The sequence below is a fragment of the Pteropus vampyrus genome, unplaced genomic scaffold (genome assembly GCF_000151845.1).
Source record: "Pteropus vampyrus isolate Shadow unplaced genomic scaffold, Pvam_2.0 Scaffold249, whole genome shotgun sequence".
In the NCBI taxonomy this organism is placed as follows: Eukaryota; Metazoa; Chordata; class Mammalia; order Chiroptera; family Pteropodidae; genus Pteropus; species Pteropus vampyrus.
This window is the reverse complement of record NW_011889030.1, coordinates 641,192-658,908: the sequence shown is the minus strand read 5'-3', so window position 1 is coordinate 658,908 and position 17,717 is coordinate 641,192. Positions and strand designations below refer to the sequence as shown.

The window sequence follows — 17,717 nt, the reverse complement described above, 5'->3', positions numbered from 1 at the left end:
ATATGATTTTATGGAGACACAGATCTACAAAGATGGGAGAACAACAAAAGAAGATTATTACAGTTATTGGTAAATACTATCAGGTCAATATAACTAGTAATAGAATAGTTATTGGTAGGTGACAAGGTACTAGTATGGGTGAGATAATCTATCCAAGGCCTCACTGAGGTGATGACCCTTGCATTGAGGTTTGAATAGTGTGAATGAGGCTGTCATGTGAAAATTAAAGGGAAGACCATTCCAGGCAAAGGAGACTGCAGGGGCTAATATTCTGAGGTAGAAAATGTTTGACTTGTTCAATGAATAGAAAAAGTTAATTGAACCATTGGGTCTAGTAAGCAATGGACATAATTTAAAAGATGAGGTTGGGAAGTTCGGTAAGAGCCAAACTTTTTTTTTTTTTAATTTAACAAGTGGATAGATTAAATTACTGATGGATAGAGGATACTCTGGCCTACCAGAAGCAGTGGTTTCCTGTCTGCAGCTGTGGATCTCATTGTCTTTCAAAATGTGATCTGACAGTGTGGCATGGGGAGTCTCCATTTGTGACACCATATATGGAAACACAAAGTGATCAAATTATTAGATTGCACTGGAGCACACAGCTCGCAATTATATATTATCTTTCAAAATAAAATGCCCAGAAACTTCTTTTAATGCCCCATGAGACCTTTAAGCAAAGTGACGATGGTACCCATAGGAATGTCCCTGTCAGACCCCCAACTACTGGGAGGGAAATTGAACAAGGGTTCCAGCTGTGTTCTGAAATCCACTGCTACACCATGCGGAGGCTATGTCTAGGTGTCCCATGGGCCATGCCTAGTCAAAGCCTAAGTGTATATGAGATTCTAAGACAAGTCCACTCCCGGAGACACTTACTGCCCCTTGAGTCTAACTTTGGCTTGAGGACTGCCCATTGGCTTTTCCTCCACAGCATTTTAGAGTGTTTACTTTCTACCTTTGTTTCTCTCCTTCAGTCAGAGTCATAAGTCATAATTTTACTGTGATCTGACAACTCTCTCAGCCTTTTCCAGTTCCTCCCGATTTTCTTTCACAAACATTTCTCCTAATAAATCTTTGCACATTCAATCCCATTTACATATCTACTTCTCAGAAGTCAGATTAACAAAGTGATAAAGTAGAACAATTTTCTTTTTACATCAGTAATTCCTGTCTTACTAAGAATTAAACTAAAATAATATCATCAACATTTTTATTTTCAATGATTTTGATTTAACACAATTACTTAGTCAATTAAAGTTTCTAACAAATCTTTTAAAACTATTTCTTTGTACTAGATGGTTCATGAATCTCAGTGATTCTAGGGCAGGTGCGAAGACTTCACAATCTCACAGAGAGCTTAATATTTTGTCACATTCGTAAACTATTCTATTTCTCTAACTAGTTCCAAATGTTACACATTTCAATTATAAGAATTCTTATAATTCTTATAATCACAACATTATAATTATACTTGTAGAATTCTTTAGTAATCTAACATATAGGACAGCTTTTTTTCTTAGTAACCTCTTCTTTTATTACAAAATTTTGGCAGGAAGATACAATTTGTCATTTTAAAAGGAGAAATCAAGACATTATCAGAATTAATCTCTATTCTGTTTTCATATAATGACACAGAGTCTTATGTCCCTTTCTCTTGATTCTTTGTATCTTCTTTTCTAAGAGACTCTTATTTGTGGCAGGGCATATTATATGCTATGATATTAAATTTTTATAAGAAAATAAAATTTCATCTGATCTAAATTCCTCTGCCTGACTTTCAAAGTTGCTTTAAAAAGTAACGCACCCATTTTTTTCATACCCTCCGTGTCCTTATTGTGTCCCCAAACATCCTCTCAAATCCCTCTCTTCTGCTTCCTCCAACACAGGCATCAAACCCAAGCTTCTTGGAATGTTCCTTACCATTATGTTATCTACACATATTTACATTTTATGTATCCTCTAGGACACAATTCACATTTTCTTTTTCTTCCATGGAACTAACTCTGATCATGCATGCTTCCCTTCTCTCACCCTTCCACTTTAATCACTTGTTAACTTCATTTGCTTTTAGAGTTATAAACTATATTATACATTATTACTACAATATTATTATAGTAATATTAAATATATTTATATGTTGTATTAATATAATTATATAACATGTTATTTTATGACTTCATTAGTGAATTATTTCATGTTTTCACGTTTTGGTCATGCTTCCCACATTCTAGATATGCAAGCTTATAAAATGTGTTGTATACAACACAGAAATTAGGAAGCATTTGAACCAAGGCTGGATTCTGCCTCTATTACTTACTGGTTGTTTGACTTTCGATGAGTAATATAATCTCTCTGAGCTTTTATCTTCTCATAATACAATAGAGTTACTTCCCTTACGGTTTTGTTTGAGGTTCAAATGAGATAATTAACATAAACCATTTACTGCAGTACCTTCTCTTTATAAATAAGTGACATATATTTCACTGTTCTTTTTCTATCCTATTCATGTGCTTTTGAAAAGACTGAGATTGTGGCTTTTTGGGTTCTTAAAAATGATCATTACCCAGTACCATGTAAATATTTAGCACATATTTTTCATTTGATGTATTTCATTCTGCATTTGATTTCGACTTATAAAAAGTACCATGTAGGAACAGGTATTTCCCCCTTTTTCTTTCTTTCCTTTTTTGAATAATAATGAATTAGAAACTAACCATGAATTGAATATGATCCACAGAATATTTACACAAAATGGCAAATCACATTCTTCCCTCTAAATAATGCAATTTCAAAGAAACAGGACCAGGTTTGGAAGGTTGAATGTAGAGTTATGTTTCAATGTGACAAATTTAATTGATTGATAATATTGAACCAAGAATCTCTTGTGCTTAAAATCATTACTCTAGAATAGTTGAATTTAAAATAAAACAAATTTTTTACCTATTTTATCAGTTGTTCCATAGTTAAAGAGTACTTATAAGGAATCTCTTTTTCCTAACTCAGCTTGTGTCTATTTAACTTAATTCTCAGACAGGCTTTCCCCGCGTTGTTAATTTGGTCCTTATAGCCACAGATCTGAGAGAGAGATCAGAGAGAGAGAGAAAGAGAGAGAAAGAAAGAGAGAGAGAGAGACAGAGACAGAGAGACAGAGAGACAGAGACAGAGAAACAGAGAGAGACAGAGACAGAGACAGAGATGGAGACAGAAAGAGATAGTGACAGAGAGACATTTGGAAAACCATTGTCCATGGCTCCAGATCCAAAAAGAATTTTGCCTGACTCTTCTTGGATATTTCCTGTTCATGAACCAATCATTTTGGCCAGGAGAATAAAATATTTGGAACCTATGTTTTATACTTCCATCAGCATAATAGAAAGAAAGAAGTTCACCAAAGATACAAATGTAGAATAAAAAGCAGGATATGTCTACTGTAATAACTCTCACTTTTAAAATTTGGAGAATCATAGTTCTCAATAATAAGATAGCTGGGTGATTAATAGTTACTATAGACATCATATTTATACTTTTAATTTTAAAATCAAATTATAATAAAGTATGATCGGCCTAAAAATGTAAAACTGAAACTAAAGTTATTAATTTTGGGTGACAAATTTCACAATGCCTTGACTCTACAGTAGCTATAAATATGTCAACAGTATACATCTGAGCTAAATCAACACTGGAATGATGTCAAACATGGTATTTCAAAGTCACTAATATATGGACTATCTTAAGGAAAATAACTTTTATGCCCTTTCTCATGTTGATTTTAAGTGTTTTTGTTATAGTGTTAACTGAATTGTTTTTGTTATAGTTACCAACACAAAAATAACATAACAAATACTGCTGTAGTGCTTACCATGTCTAAGGCTTTAAGAGATTTTCATATAATAACACATTCAATCAATCCTGATAGGTGCCTTCTGAGCTTAGTGCTATTATTGCCTCATGTTATATAGGGAAACATTGAGAAACAGAGAAGCTAAGTAACTTGTACATTGGCCTTGTACAGTGACTGGCAGTGTATCTCGAATCCATGTTCATTAGCACTCTACAACACTGGCAGTAAATATAAGTTCCGTTTTCATACAGCTTTTACATAATTATAAAATCAAACCCTAATTACAAATAAAATACAAAACTGAAAATCAATGAATGGCCTTCTAACCAGTCTTCCTACTTTCTGCTTTTCTTGCCATCTATTCTTAACAGCCATAGTAACCTTTTTAATATATGTCAGAACACATTGCTGCTACTCTGTTCAAAATCTTATGTTATTCCTATGTCCTCAGCACACAATTAAAGGAAAATTGAAAGTCCTTATCATGACTTAAGGGCCTGTATTATCTGTCATCCCACTAACTCAAAAACCTACCACTCTCTACCTCACTAACCACAGTCCAGACATAATGGCCTAGTTACTTACTATTCATTGAAAATGAATAGACCACTCCCAACTTGGGGCCTTCAGATTAATTGTTTTTTGTTTTTTGTTTTTTTTAATTTCTGGTTTGCTCTTTCCCCAGAAACCGGTGTGGCCTATTTCTTTGCTTAAATACCACTTTCTGAAAGGTAGCATCCCTGAATGCCATATATAAATAGTACCTTCCACATTTTTCTTTATGCTCACTACTGTTTTTACCTTCATTTTTTGCCACTCGACATGTTACATACTTACATTTCTTTGTTTGTTGTCTCTTACCTTAACTAGATTGCATATTCTTGAAGAGAGGCTATTTTATTGTTGTCATTTACTGCTATTTCCTGGCACCTATACTTCTACTTGGTACCTAGTAGGCATTTGATAAATATTTTAAGGTAACTTTTTAATTTTGAGATCATTGTAGATTCACGTGCGATTGTAAAAAATGATACAGAGAGCTCCCATGCACCCTTTGCTGGTTTCTTGCAATGGTACCATTTTGCAAAATGTTACAGTCAAGATACAGAATATTTCTATCACCACAAGGATTCCTCCTATTGTCTTTCAGACAGTTGTCAGTTTACTTAGGCCTGTTGCCAGCTTCTTCAGCTCTATGTCTGTGGTAAGAGGCAGAACAAAAAGCCAAGTTAACTCACCACCATGTCGTTTCTTGGGTCTCAAGATGACTAGCCAGATGATCTTTTTGCTACATTTCAAAGTATTCTAATATTTGTTGTATGTATAATATCCAAGGTTTTTAGTTATAGTTCACAGAAGGAGTAGAGAATAACATGTCTATTTTATCTACTAAAATCAGATGTCCTCTAATAAATATTATTAGAATAAGTAAATATTAATGAAATCATCTTTAGTCAACATTGTGGACTAAATTTGGACCCCATCTTCAATAAGAGGTCCATGAAAGTTTCATTTTATGCTCCCCCACCCACTCCTAAAGTAGGTTAGTCTAATTTCCAAAGATGACTCCTACCTCTCTTTAAAGTGACCAGTGCATACTACAGTTGATGTTTTAGAATATTTCAAATAGCTTTTTCATTCTTTAGCACATAAAATTTTATATTCCAAATATAAAAGTGTTAAAAAAATCTGACTATTTCAAATCAAGTATACTTTCCCTCATTAAAACCATTACTTAAATGATACATTGTTTTTATTGCTCCCTTGATAGAATTTCTAAACCATAGTGGACATATATGCCAGTGCTAGCCATGATAAGAGTCAGCTCAGTGTAGAGGCTCAGGGTTTATTGTCTGGCTTTAAAGCCCAATTCTTCTTTTCATTAATTTTGTTGCCTTGGGGAATTTTCTTAACTAACTCTGTGCCTCAATTTTTTCCTCTGTAAAATTGTTATGATAATGATAGTAACAACAATCATCATCATCATCATCGTCAATCTCACAGTGCTGTCGTAAAGGTTAAATGAGTAAATTTTGTAAAGGACTTAGAAGAGTGCCTGACACTTAGTTCTATTCATCTATGTCTATATGTACACATGTATAAAATAAGCACTCATTTTGTTACCCCTGAATGTGAATATGAGACATCTCAAATAGCACACCAACCAAGAAATAGTATTTATACTAAAAATAGGATTTTCTTTTTCAGTTTCAGTAGATTTTATTTTGACTGATAGTTGAAAAGTTTTTTTGTGTGTGTGCCATCAGAGCCATTTATGAATGTTTCATATGCCCCTATTACCATCTTAAAGGGTGGAATTATATTTCATTGTTAAAAAATATATACATTTATATGTTAGAAATGTATAATAGAATTATATTTTCACTTTTCTTTAGAGAGATGTTCATTGAACTATACTTCAGATATATCTGAAGTGCAATGCAAATATTATGTGTATATCTTCCTTATAATTTCTTAGTTTTGGTTATATTTTTCTAATCCATAAGTGGGAGAAAAAAAAAAAAAAAGAACCTAACAGGATGACTCCAGGGCCAAAAAAAATGCTTTAGTATTTTCAAGTGGTTTTATATCTTCATTTTATGGCATTATCTCTCCCCTGATAACTGCTGTTTTATAGACATGATCATTCTCCTGGGATCATAAACACATGGAAAAAGTGCTTCTGTATGCAGGTTTTAGACATTTCATTGCCAGTACTTTTCTGTTCATCCCTATTATCCACATACATCACTATAGAAAATTACAAATCTACAGATATGTTTCCTATTGAAATTTTTTTATAAGCAAAGACCTATGCAGTTTAAATAACTATGTGGTATAAATATTATGGTTTATGGAGTACACTGATATTTCTCAACCGTAGGTTTCCATTGATAGTGTCAAATTTCTAAGCCATAGTAATTGGTAACATGTGGGAGGCATATCTAAATTTCATCAATAGTATCTATATCTCCAGTTTAGCCTGCATCAGAGTAACCATGGGCAGACTAATAATGCACTGTATATAGTAAATGGCTTGCAAATACCATTTTATTAATTTGTTTATAATAGACTTGCAAATATCATTTTATTAGGTCTCCAAATAAAAGCAAAAGAACTATCTTTGAACACCTACAATTTGTGTATATGTATAATTATGTATGTGTGTGTGCAGACTCTTGTGTTATGACTTGTTTTGTTCAAACTTAAATTTGTGTGATTTATTCTTATTGTTACATTAATCGTATTTATTATGACATTGTATAAATACACTACAATTTATTTATCCATGAAACATTTGATGGAGACTTGGAAAGTTTTAGGTTTTAGATTATTATATTAAGTGCTGCTATGAACATTCTATTACAGGTCTTTGAGTGATTATATGTATGTGTTTCTGTTGGACATATACACATGAACATAAAAAATTAGATTGGCTGGGTCACAGGAATGTCTATGTTCAGCTTTCACATAAACTGTAAACGTTTCCTCCCAAAACGTTTGCACCAATTTTTATCCCAACCAGTGGTGTATGAGTAGCAGTTGCTCTAGAGCTTCATAGCCACTCGAGTCTTCTATATTTTTTCCTGTCATCTTTGCCATTTTGGTGAGTGTGTAATGGTTTCTCATTATTTTAATTTGTATTTTGATGATTAATGAACTTGAATCTTTCTTAAAATTTGTTTTCTGGCTATTTGGATAACATTTATAGTTAAGTATAATTTCAATCTTTTTTTTCCTGTGCTACTCTTTTCTTATTGATTTGTTGCAGTTCTTTATACATTTTAGTTATGAGTCCTTTGGATAAACAGAAGTTTTTAACTTTTGTATAGTTCAATGTACCAATTTATTGTCCCAAGATTATGAAAATTGTTCTATATTTGATTCTGAAGGCTTTATTATTTTGGATAATCAATTTCTATTTTTGCATGTGTGTGTATGGTATGAAATAAGCATCCATATCACTTTTTGTCTCCAAAGTTTATCTAGTTGACTCAGTTCAGTTAATTAAAATGATTATTCATTCCCTGCAGTACTGCAGTGTCATTTTTCTAGGGCTATAGATCAAGAATGTGTGAATATGTCTCTGGACTTTATTTCATTGATTATTTTGTGTGTTTTTTTAGACACAGTTGTCTCTTTTATTTTCTATATAAGATATAACTTCGATAGGGTGATATCACTTTTAAAATCAAATACAATGTGAAATTTGCTTTATTCAATTTGGTGGAACAAGTTTAATGCAGAAATCTTATTGTCCATGGGGTGGTAGATAATTAGCAATCTGTATCTTTTGCCTAGTTCTCTAGTCACTTTATTTATGGAATCATGGAAATAAAATTATAGGTTCTTATATCAATACTTAGGAAGTGACTGTTAAGATATTCAAGAATTCCTCTTGAGGTATAAGAGTTTGTGGACTTGGGTCTTGGTATAGGGTATAACAATAGAAAACTGGAGAAATTCAGAAACAACTTGGAATTGTTTTGTATTGTAACTCTAGAGCAGAGGTTGACATCATATAGACCATGGGCCAAATCTTACTTGCTATCTGTTTCTGTAAATAAAGTTTTATTGGCTACTTTTGTGCTACAGTGGCAGAATTGAGTAGTTGTGGCTTTTTATATAGAAATCATTGGTCAATCCTTGCACATATTCCCCTAAAAGAATTGTTTAGTATTATACCTATGCGAGGAATGTAAATAGCCTACATTGCTATATTGCTTTCTAGATGCTATGTTGAGAAATTAATATGGAGTTTTCCTAACATTTAAATCCAAATAAACTCTTTGGGGTGGGGAAAGATATACTAGAGAACTCTCAAGGGCTATTGAGAGATTACTACTGTTCAGAGGCATTACAAGGAGTTTCTAACCACGGGATTTCCTATCACTTGCCACTGATGAAAACTCTCAGGGGGAGGCACTGTCCTTGGGAGTAGCTTCTGGTAAATGGGAAAATGTTGCCATTAATAATTCATTGCCAAAAGATCCACAGCTAATATAAAAACCAACCCTTGAAAATAAATATCGAGACATTTTTTTTGAGCCACTAAAACAAAACTCTTTGAATTAGAAGACAAATTTCTAAACTTACTTTTTTTGTGAATATTTTAGAAGTAAGATTCCAAAAGACCTGTTGGAATACCAGAGTTTGTAATTCAAAGTAAAGATAGCTGATTTAACTAGTGTAAACTAAATTCTTTGACAGGGGACTTGAGAGTCAGAAGTAAGATTAAAAAAACGAGTCATAAGGAATTTTTCTCAATTTTAAATTAAAAAAAATAGAATGAAGAATTGGATATCAGAGAAAAACTAATTAGATTGGATTTGTTTTGAGGAAGAGAAAGATGAGCCTTGGACAATGTGTTATAGTCAATGGGTACCGAACTCTTCATTGTCTGCTAAGTATTTTGAATTGTGTCTTAAGGTATTGGATTGACATTGACCCTACTTACAAGTGAAGATAGAGATTGTAGTCCCTTCAGATTAATCACTCAAAGTTTCATTTCTGGTATGGTGGAATAAGCTTCTAATAGTTCAACCCACCCACACTCACAGATGACAGTTATATATTTATATATAAACTATATATACACCAGATTTATAGAATTTATACACATAATTATGTATTACTTCATGTATTATTTAATGTATTATTTTATATTTATAAAAACAGAGACTCTGTAGAAGCAGAGTTTGGAAAGAAGTCAAAACTTGGAAGACAGGAATGGCATAGAGTAAGCTTCCCATTTTAAGGGCAGTAAGCCCAAGGGCAGGTTTCAATTAAGATGTGCTACAAAGTGACTAAAGCAATGGTAGGAAAATCTGTCCCCTTAGTATCCAAGAGAAGCCTGGGATAACCACAGGTGCTAGAAATGAAGATGGAGGGGCATCCCAGAAAACAGAAAACCAGAGAATGGGAGCTCCAAAATGAAAGTAAAAACTGCTCAAGTATCAGACTTCATATGATTCAAGCATTCCTGCAGCAGACTCGAAGCAGCCTACAGCTAGAGAACTAAACTGAGATGTTGGCTGCTTCCCACCATAGTCAAAACAGAATATGGGATTTAGCCTAACCAGTTAATTTTCTCTTAAAACTTATTCTTTGGAAGAATGCTATAGAATCCAGAATCTCCCCTATATGACACTACAATGACTTTGATTCAATCCAAACTAGCTCATGTTCAAAGAAAAAATGCCATCAACAGAAGCCAAGCCTGAGGTGACTCAGATGTTGGAATTTCATTCAAGGAGTTTAAATCAGTTAACACACATACTTAATAAAATAAACCTAATAAATAGATAGGAAGTCCCAGCAGAGAAATAAAAGATATAAAAAACGAAAAGAGTCAGAAGCAAATTGTAAAACTGAAAACTATTTCTGGGAATCATTAGACTTTGGTTAATGTTTATAATACATTTTTGTACAATGGGTCCAGATATATCCATTTTTTTTTTTACCTTTCTTCATATTGTTAAAATATACATGAAAAGCATATCTTGTTTTTAAAACCTTCTTAATTTTTTATTATTTTACTTTGATCTCCCCGTATATGTCTGTATTTCCTGTTTTTTGGGAACAAAACTTAAACTAATAAGCCATATTAATTAGTTATCTACTTTTCACAGCCTATTATTTATAATTAATATCTTTATTACCAGGAATTTTATCGTTATTTTTTAATACTTTTCCAAGTACTTTTTAAATTTAATGTATACTGACTTTCATGGAGAGCATTCAGGTTATTCATAATTTAGTACCTTGAAGAAATTTTCTGCTGTCTTAATATTTCTTTCAAGTTTAGTAGAAAGTCTTTGAATGGTATTTATTTTTCCTTCTTATTGCAGCAAGAGTGAAATGATTCTGTGCCAATTATGTAAAAATAATTTGTCATGGTTATGTAAACAAGCATAATCATAGATATAGCGTGACTTCCATGTTCTGGGTTATTAGGATTATCAGAAGTACTGATTTATAAGATTTCTTACATTGATAGAAATGTAATCACACAAACTGTATTTATGTATCACTCAATCTATATGTTCCAATATTAGTATGTACCAGATGATTATTATTTCTTGTTAAATACACAACTAAGATATGATTAAAGTTAATTTTTTAAAAAATCAAAATACATTTATGGATAGTGACTGAGGAATCTATTGATGCTTTTAATTATGGTACAGCTCAATTCAAATTTTAATATGTTGAGACATTTAAAGTTATTAGGGAGGTGCCTGATATCATCCTTAGGAATGACCCTGTACTTCTTGAGTTATTTCCCTTTAGTGGCTGATGAACAGAAGGGAAACATATTTATTTTTATTAGATATTTAAAGGCAATACTTCTATCTTTAGTATATTCTAGAAATTCAAGCATTGGTAAATGAAGAAGTCCTTCCTTGTGAGGTGAGTCATGTTTGACTTATTTGTTATGAAAATTTTATATTACCAAATATAAGAAATACACTGAAGAGCATCAGAAATAAACATCCTCAACATTATTTGTATTCCACATGTAGTTAGAACTCCTGGCATTAGCACACATTATTATATTATTATTTTTTGTTTAAACCTTTTTTCTTTTTTCTTTTTGAAAATCCCTGAAAACCATGTCATACACGACCTTCTCTGTGAAACCTTCACACATCTCAACCCTCCTGCCATACTTTTCTAAATTAGAAGTAATCACATCCTCATTAGTTGTCCTCATAGTACTTTATCTAAATAGCAATTCAACTACTTGCTATCCTGAATTACAATTAATTACTTTCTTGTCTATTCCCACCACTAGATTGAGTACATATTTATGTAAGGGAAGAGGTATATTCACTTTTCTATTACCACCTCTTAAAACAAATATTGAAATCTAGTAAAAGAATAATAAATATTTGTTGAATAAATAAATGACTATTAGAATTGCATTTTAAAAGTTTAATAAATTGAAAGAGAAAATAAAAATATCTTAATTAGGCATGAACCTAACAATGAAATATTTTTATATTAGACTACAAATTTATTCACCTATCAAAATATGTTAGGAAAAGTTATGAGCCATTTTTGACAAACTATAAATAAGCCTTTATAGTATGTTATTACCTGTAACTCTATCAATATTACATATTGGTAGAATTAACAGTAATTTAAGTAACTAAAATTTTTTTAAAAATTGTTAAGACTCATAACGAAGTAAGCCACATGCAAGTAGACTGGAAATTTTTACATTGCAATAGGATATAAAACAATGCAGAGAAAATTTTGATTGAGAATTTTTGAACATTGACAGTAATTAAAAAATAACGAAACTAAATATATTTGTATCTTATTAAAATAAAGAATTAAAACTCTTAAATATAGCATTTATCTGGTGCCAATAGAATATTTGTATTTTTTAGCTCCATAGTTTTAACCTCAACACAGTTAGTAGTCATGAAATATTAGATTGATATTTTTTTACAAATTCCAATTTTGTTGGCTAACTATATTAGAAAAAATATGATATGGTAGAGGAAAAAAGTGGTGGATTTGAGGAACCACAAGCATGGATATTTATATTATTTAATTAGTGATTGGGAATAGATAATAACAGACACACAGATAACATTAATGCACAAAAAATATTTAAAAATTCTTTTAACGGGAAACTTTATAGAACATTTTCTGAATAAAATTAAATAAATATAGAAACAACAATAGAATAAACTATTTAGAAACCGAGAATTATTTTTCTAAATACTTGCAGAATCAAAGATAAAATCTAAAACTATAAGCTGTACAAAATATTATAAACATTAAAATCCCTCATAGCAAGAGCATTAGGATGCAACAAAAAAATGTACTTCAAGGAGTAATTGAGGAATTATTGTTAGGAATAATTTTTATAAATACAATTAAAAATCAAATTAATAAACTTTTAAGACAAGTAATTTTCTAAAAGAGAAACAAAAGTAGAGGGCATATGAGAGCAAAACTTACTAAAGGGTTACATTATTGAAGATAGTGTGCTATTGCCTTAGATAGGCGTATAGATCAACAGAAAAGAATTGAAGATCCAGAGTTAAATCAACACATTTATGATCAATTGGTTTTTGACAAAGGCGCCAAGACAATGTAATGGAGAAAGTTTCCCCCCCCCCAACATGTGGTAGTAGGATAATTGTATGCATATATGAAAATAAATAAATTTAGATCCTTACCTTATTTCTTGTGCAAAAATAAATTCAAAATAGATTATAGATCTAGTGTACAGATCAAAAACTATAAAACTTGGAAGAAAATGGAGGAGAAAAATTTCAAAATGTTATTTTAGGCAAAGATTTCTCAGATAATATACCAAAAGTACAAGCCATAAAAGAAAATAAGATAAAATGGATTTTATTAAATCGAAAACTTTTATGATTTAAAAGACATCATTAAAATAATGAAAAGACAGGCCAAAAACTTGGAGAAAATACTTTCATATCATATATATGATAAAGGAATTTTATCCAGAAAAATTAAAGATCTAAATTTAATAATAAAAAAGAAATAATCCAATATAAAAATAATCAAGTGCTTTAACAGACATTTACCAACAAAGGTATCCCAATGAGAAGAACATGAAAGAGTGCTCAGCATCACTAGTTGCTAAAGAAATGCAAATTAAAATAATAATGAGAGACCATTACCCGCCCACTAAAATGGCTATAATCTAAAACACAGACAACACCAAATTGGGGGGAAGGAATTAGAGAAAATGAACCCTCATACATTACTGTTGTGAATGTAAATAGTAGAGCTACTTTAAATAACAATTTGATAGTTTCTTAAAGAGTTAAACATCAACTTACCATAAACCCAGCAATTCTACTGCTAGCTATGTACCCTAGAGAAATGAGAACATATATGGACACAAAAGCTTATACACAAATGTACAAAGTGGTGTTATCCATAATAGTTGAAACTAGGAACAAATCAAATATCCATTAATCAGGTAATGAATAAACAAATGCAGTATACTCAAACAATGGAATACAAAAGGAATAGAATTCTAATATATGCTCTAACATAGATTAACCTCAAAAACCTTCTAAATGAAAAAAGCCAAGCACAAAATATTAAATACTGTGTGATTCCATTTACATGAAATGTTTAAAAATGACAAATTTATAGAGAAAGAAAGTAGGTCTATGTTTATCTGAATCTGGGATTGGAAGTTGGAATTGATTATAAGTGAGCTTAATGTAATTTTAGAGTTATGGAAATGGTCTAAAACCAGATTGTGGTGACGGTTGTATAGCTCTATGAATTTATTTTAAATTATTGTGTTGTACACTTATATGGGTGAATTATATGATATAAAATTACACCTCACTGAAGGTGTTAAAAATAAGCTTGTATCTTAAGAAATTAGATTAAAATAAAAAATATGCAATCATGATATTGGAAGTAGGAAGACTGAGCTAATAAAAATATAAATAGAATTAAATTTTTTTAAAAAGATCAGTTTATATGTAATTGTGCAAACACCATTAAGGCAAACAAAAGAAAACCTAAATAAATTACCTTATGAAATACAAAGAGCATGAAGAAATAATGTTATTCTAGTATTAACCCAAGAAGATTTAGAAACTGTGATGAAAAAATCCTTAATGAAATGTAGAAAAACATGTTAAAAATTTACTGTTAAAACAAATACGAAGGACTGATATTTTTATGGCTTTTAAGTAAAGTGTGTTATAAAAATATTGTTAAAAGTGCAAGACAAGAGTAGAGGACAGTCATTTAACTTTATAAATAACCTTAGTACCAATAATCTGGTAAAAAATGTTTAAAAATAAAAACTACAAACCAGTTTCTCTTTTGACTAAAGGCGCCAACATTGTAAATAAATTTAACAGTGCAATAAGAATATTATTTTTGATTATATATACTTTATTCCAAAAGTGTAGGGGAGAGGTTATGTATTAGAAGAAGCTAATATTTACAAGACCATTTCCTCCACCAAGAAGTGCCTTTTTTCACGTAGTCGTTTGAGAACTTTTGCTCCATTTTCCCTATAAATAATACAGGGAAACATTTGCAGGCCAGGTTACTTTCTTGAATCTCTTTCAGTGGTGTGTTCAGTGCAGCTACCTCTGCCTGGCCAAAGCAGACCTCTCTGTGGCCCAGTGGCACCTTCAGAATCATGTCTGTCTGTGCTTCTTTCAGATCTGTAGTTTTCCCTGATTCCACGTACTTTACTTTTACACAGCGTCATGCTAATCTGTATTCTCCCTTGTCTTTGTGTGGAAAATGGCCTTCGAAGGAGAAGCCAAATGCTAAAACTGTAGTGCAAAACTTACAGGTATTAGCTTTTGAATAGCATATTGATATATTGCAAGGAGAAGATTTTAAAAAAAGCTATTCTTTTATTTCCTGTTAACAAAGAAGATATCTATGTGCTGATATGGGCTGTTCACAAGAACATATTAAGTGAAAAAAAAAAGCAAGGATATTGCTACCTTCTGTTCAAGAACTGGGGAAGTGGTACATATATTCTTTTTCTTGCATTTTCCTAAAAGAAATACTGAAAAAAGAAACTAAAAAATAGAGTTCTCTAAAAGTGTATATGGGATGGAGAATGGGAGTATGTGTCAGTTGTGGTAGGCTTCTCTGTGTATACTGTTCAATATGGCTTCAACTAAAATTATTTGAATGCTGGACCTATTAAAAAATTAAAAGCCAACCAACCAATGGCACAAATATTTTCTTTTTTAAATTGTATTCTAGGCTAAAAAAAAGTATTAATTAAATTCCCGACATTTTCAGAATTCAGTATGTATTCTAACATGCTCAGTTGGATACAAAGATAAAAATAGTTTTAAAAAACAATAAATAATGCATAAAGTTGTATAATTGACTGAAAAATTATTTCTTTCCATAACCATGGAAACAAGACATAAGCATTAGTGTTATCTCAATTTTAAAAGATTGTTTGGTCTAGTTGTCATACATTTCATTTTGCTCTAAATGCACAAACTGTAAGAAGGATTTTGGGAATATTACATTAAAAAAAGAAATTACAGTAATGAAATTAAATGTAGTAAAGTCATGAAATAACACAAATAAATTTCCTTAGCAAAAGAGTAGGATTTTATCAGGGTATAGAATTATTTTGTATGTGTTCAAATGTTCCCATGGCAGTAAAACAGTACACTCTTGGAACATACTATATGATATACTTTAAATTTTATACTTAAATAATTAAATTACAGTTTAACCATCTATTTAACTAGACATGTAATCAAGATTGCATTTGTACATTAGAACTGACATTTGATTTAAAGTTCAAGATAAATCAGACTGTGATAATTGTATCATACATATTTTTTAAATTTACATTATAAGATTGAGGACAAAGGGAATGGAAGAAATGGAAAGAACCAGTCCTGGAACCACCTTAGGGTTAAGATATTATTTTAGTGGTTTAATTGTTATGCCAGTAGTCAGTCCCTCCCTCCCCATCTTCAGAACTTCTCCAATACAAATGTTTTAAAGGAATTAGAGGAAGTAATGAAGCATAGGAAAGCCATTCCATTTATCTTTGTTCAAGTTATTGTAGCCATTTAAATTAAATTTGATTTGTAGTAGCTTTAGACATTTTAGTTTTGCTTAATTAATTGTAAGTAGAAACAAGATTTGTGACATAACTACTGTGCTTAATAGACAAAGGGATGATATATGTAACTACTGAATTGAAAAGTGACAGTTTTACTTTATCAGTGGCATAAATTCTTTTCCTGATACTTATTTCCTGATACTTATTTCTTTTCAGAAAGAAAGTTAAAAAATTATGGGCCAGTTAACTCTCAACAAAATAGAAAACATGGTTTTAATGAAAGATATATACCCCCCTTCTTATATTCTAAGCAGCTATTGCTTGATATCTTCATATCAGACTTTTAAAACACTGGAATAACTACATATTTTTTTGATACTCTAAGCATATTTTAATCAATAATGCAAATATATTCCAATTTTCAGTACAGCAAATCGCTGATAAATGATTTATATTTTAACAATTGAGTTTCATAATAATGGCCGTATTGTACTCTATTAGGAAAAAACAAGCACTGTTGTATTAAAATATTTTCCAAATAAAAAGGCACAAAACATAATAATATATTACATTGTCAGAAGTTCAGGTGGCTTAACTGCTTAATTTGGCTTGCTATTCTGGCAGTAGAGCCAGTAATCAAAAACACTTAAGGCAATTTATTAAGTGTTACCACCATCTTAAAATTTTTTTCTAACTTTCCCTACTTTATGATTCACTTTTTCCACAAACTTACTTTGTTTATTATTTTTATATATTTTTCTAAACAATTTTTGCCAGTAGTATCATACATTTAAAATTGAAATGGGGAAACTATAACCAAAAAAAAAAAAAAAACCCAAGTGTTACACATGTCAGATCCTTAATCCTTATGTTTAAAAATGTATCATTTTCTACCTGTAATTTATGGCAGTTGAGTTACTATCACAGCATCATAAAAAGAATATGTTGGAATCAGACAGTTCATGTGTAAATCCTTGCTCAAAACTGACTCAACCAGTTGTTTGCAGAATAACAAGATACATTTTCTGATCTTTAGTTTCTTGTGAGTCTGTAATATGGAGATAATGCTACCAATGACTGGTACATAATAGATAATCAATAAATGTTTTCTTTTTCTACTCTTCTCAATAGTTTAATAAACTAATAGTTGTCTAGACATTGCCATATACTTAATGTTTATTAAACCCAGCACAATACTGAGTAAGCACTGACAGACTTTGGTAGGAAGAACTAAGTATCTAGACAGTTGCATGAATAAGCTGTTCACTGTATTTTACTATTAAAACGTAA

General features: G+C 31.0%; 1 protein-coding gene across 1 annotated transcript in view; it reads left to right on the top strand.

Moving 5' to 3' along the window:
• The window catches only part of CTNNA3 (catenin alpha 3), a 1,489,877-nt gene that overhangs the window by 1,287,427 nt on the left and 184,733 nt on the right, over positions 1-17,717 (top strand). The window lies entirely within an intron of this gene.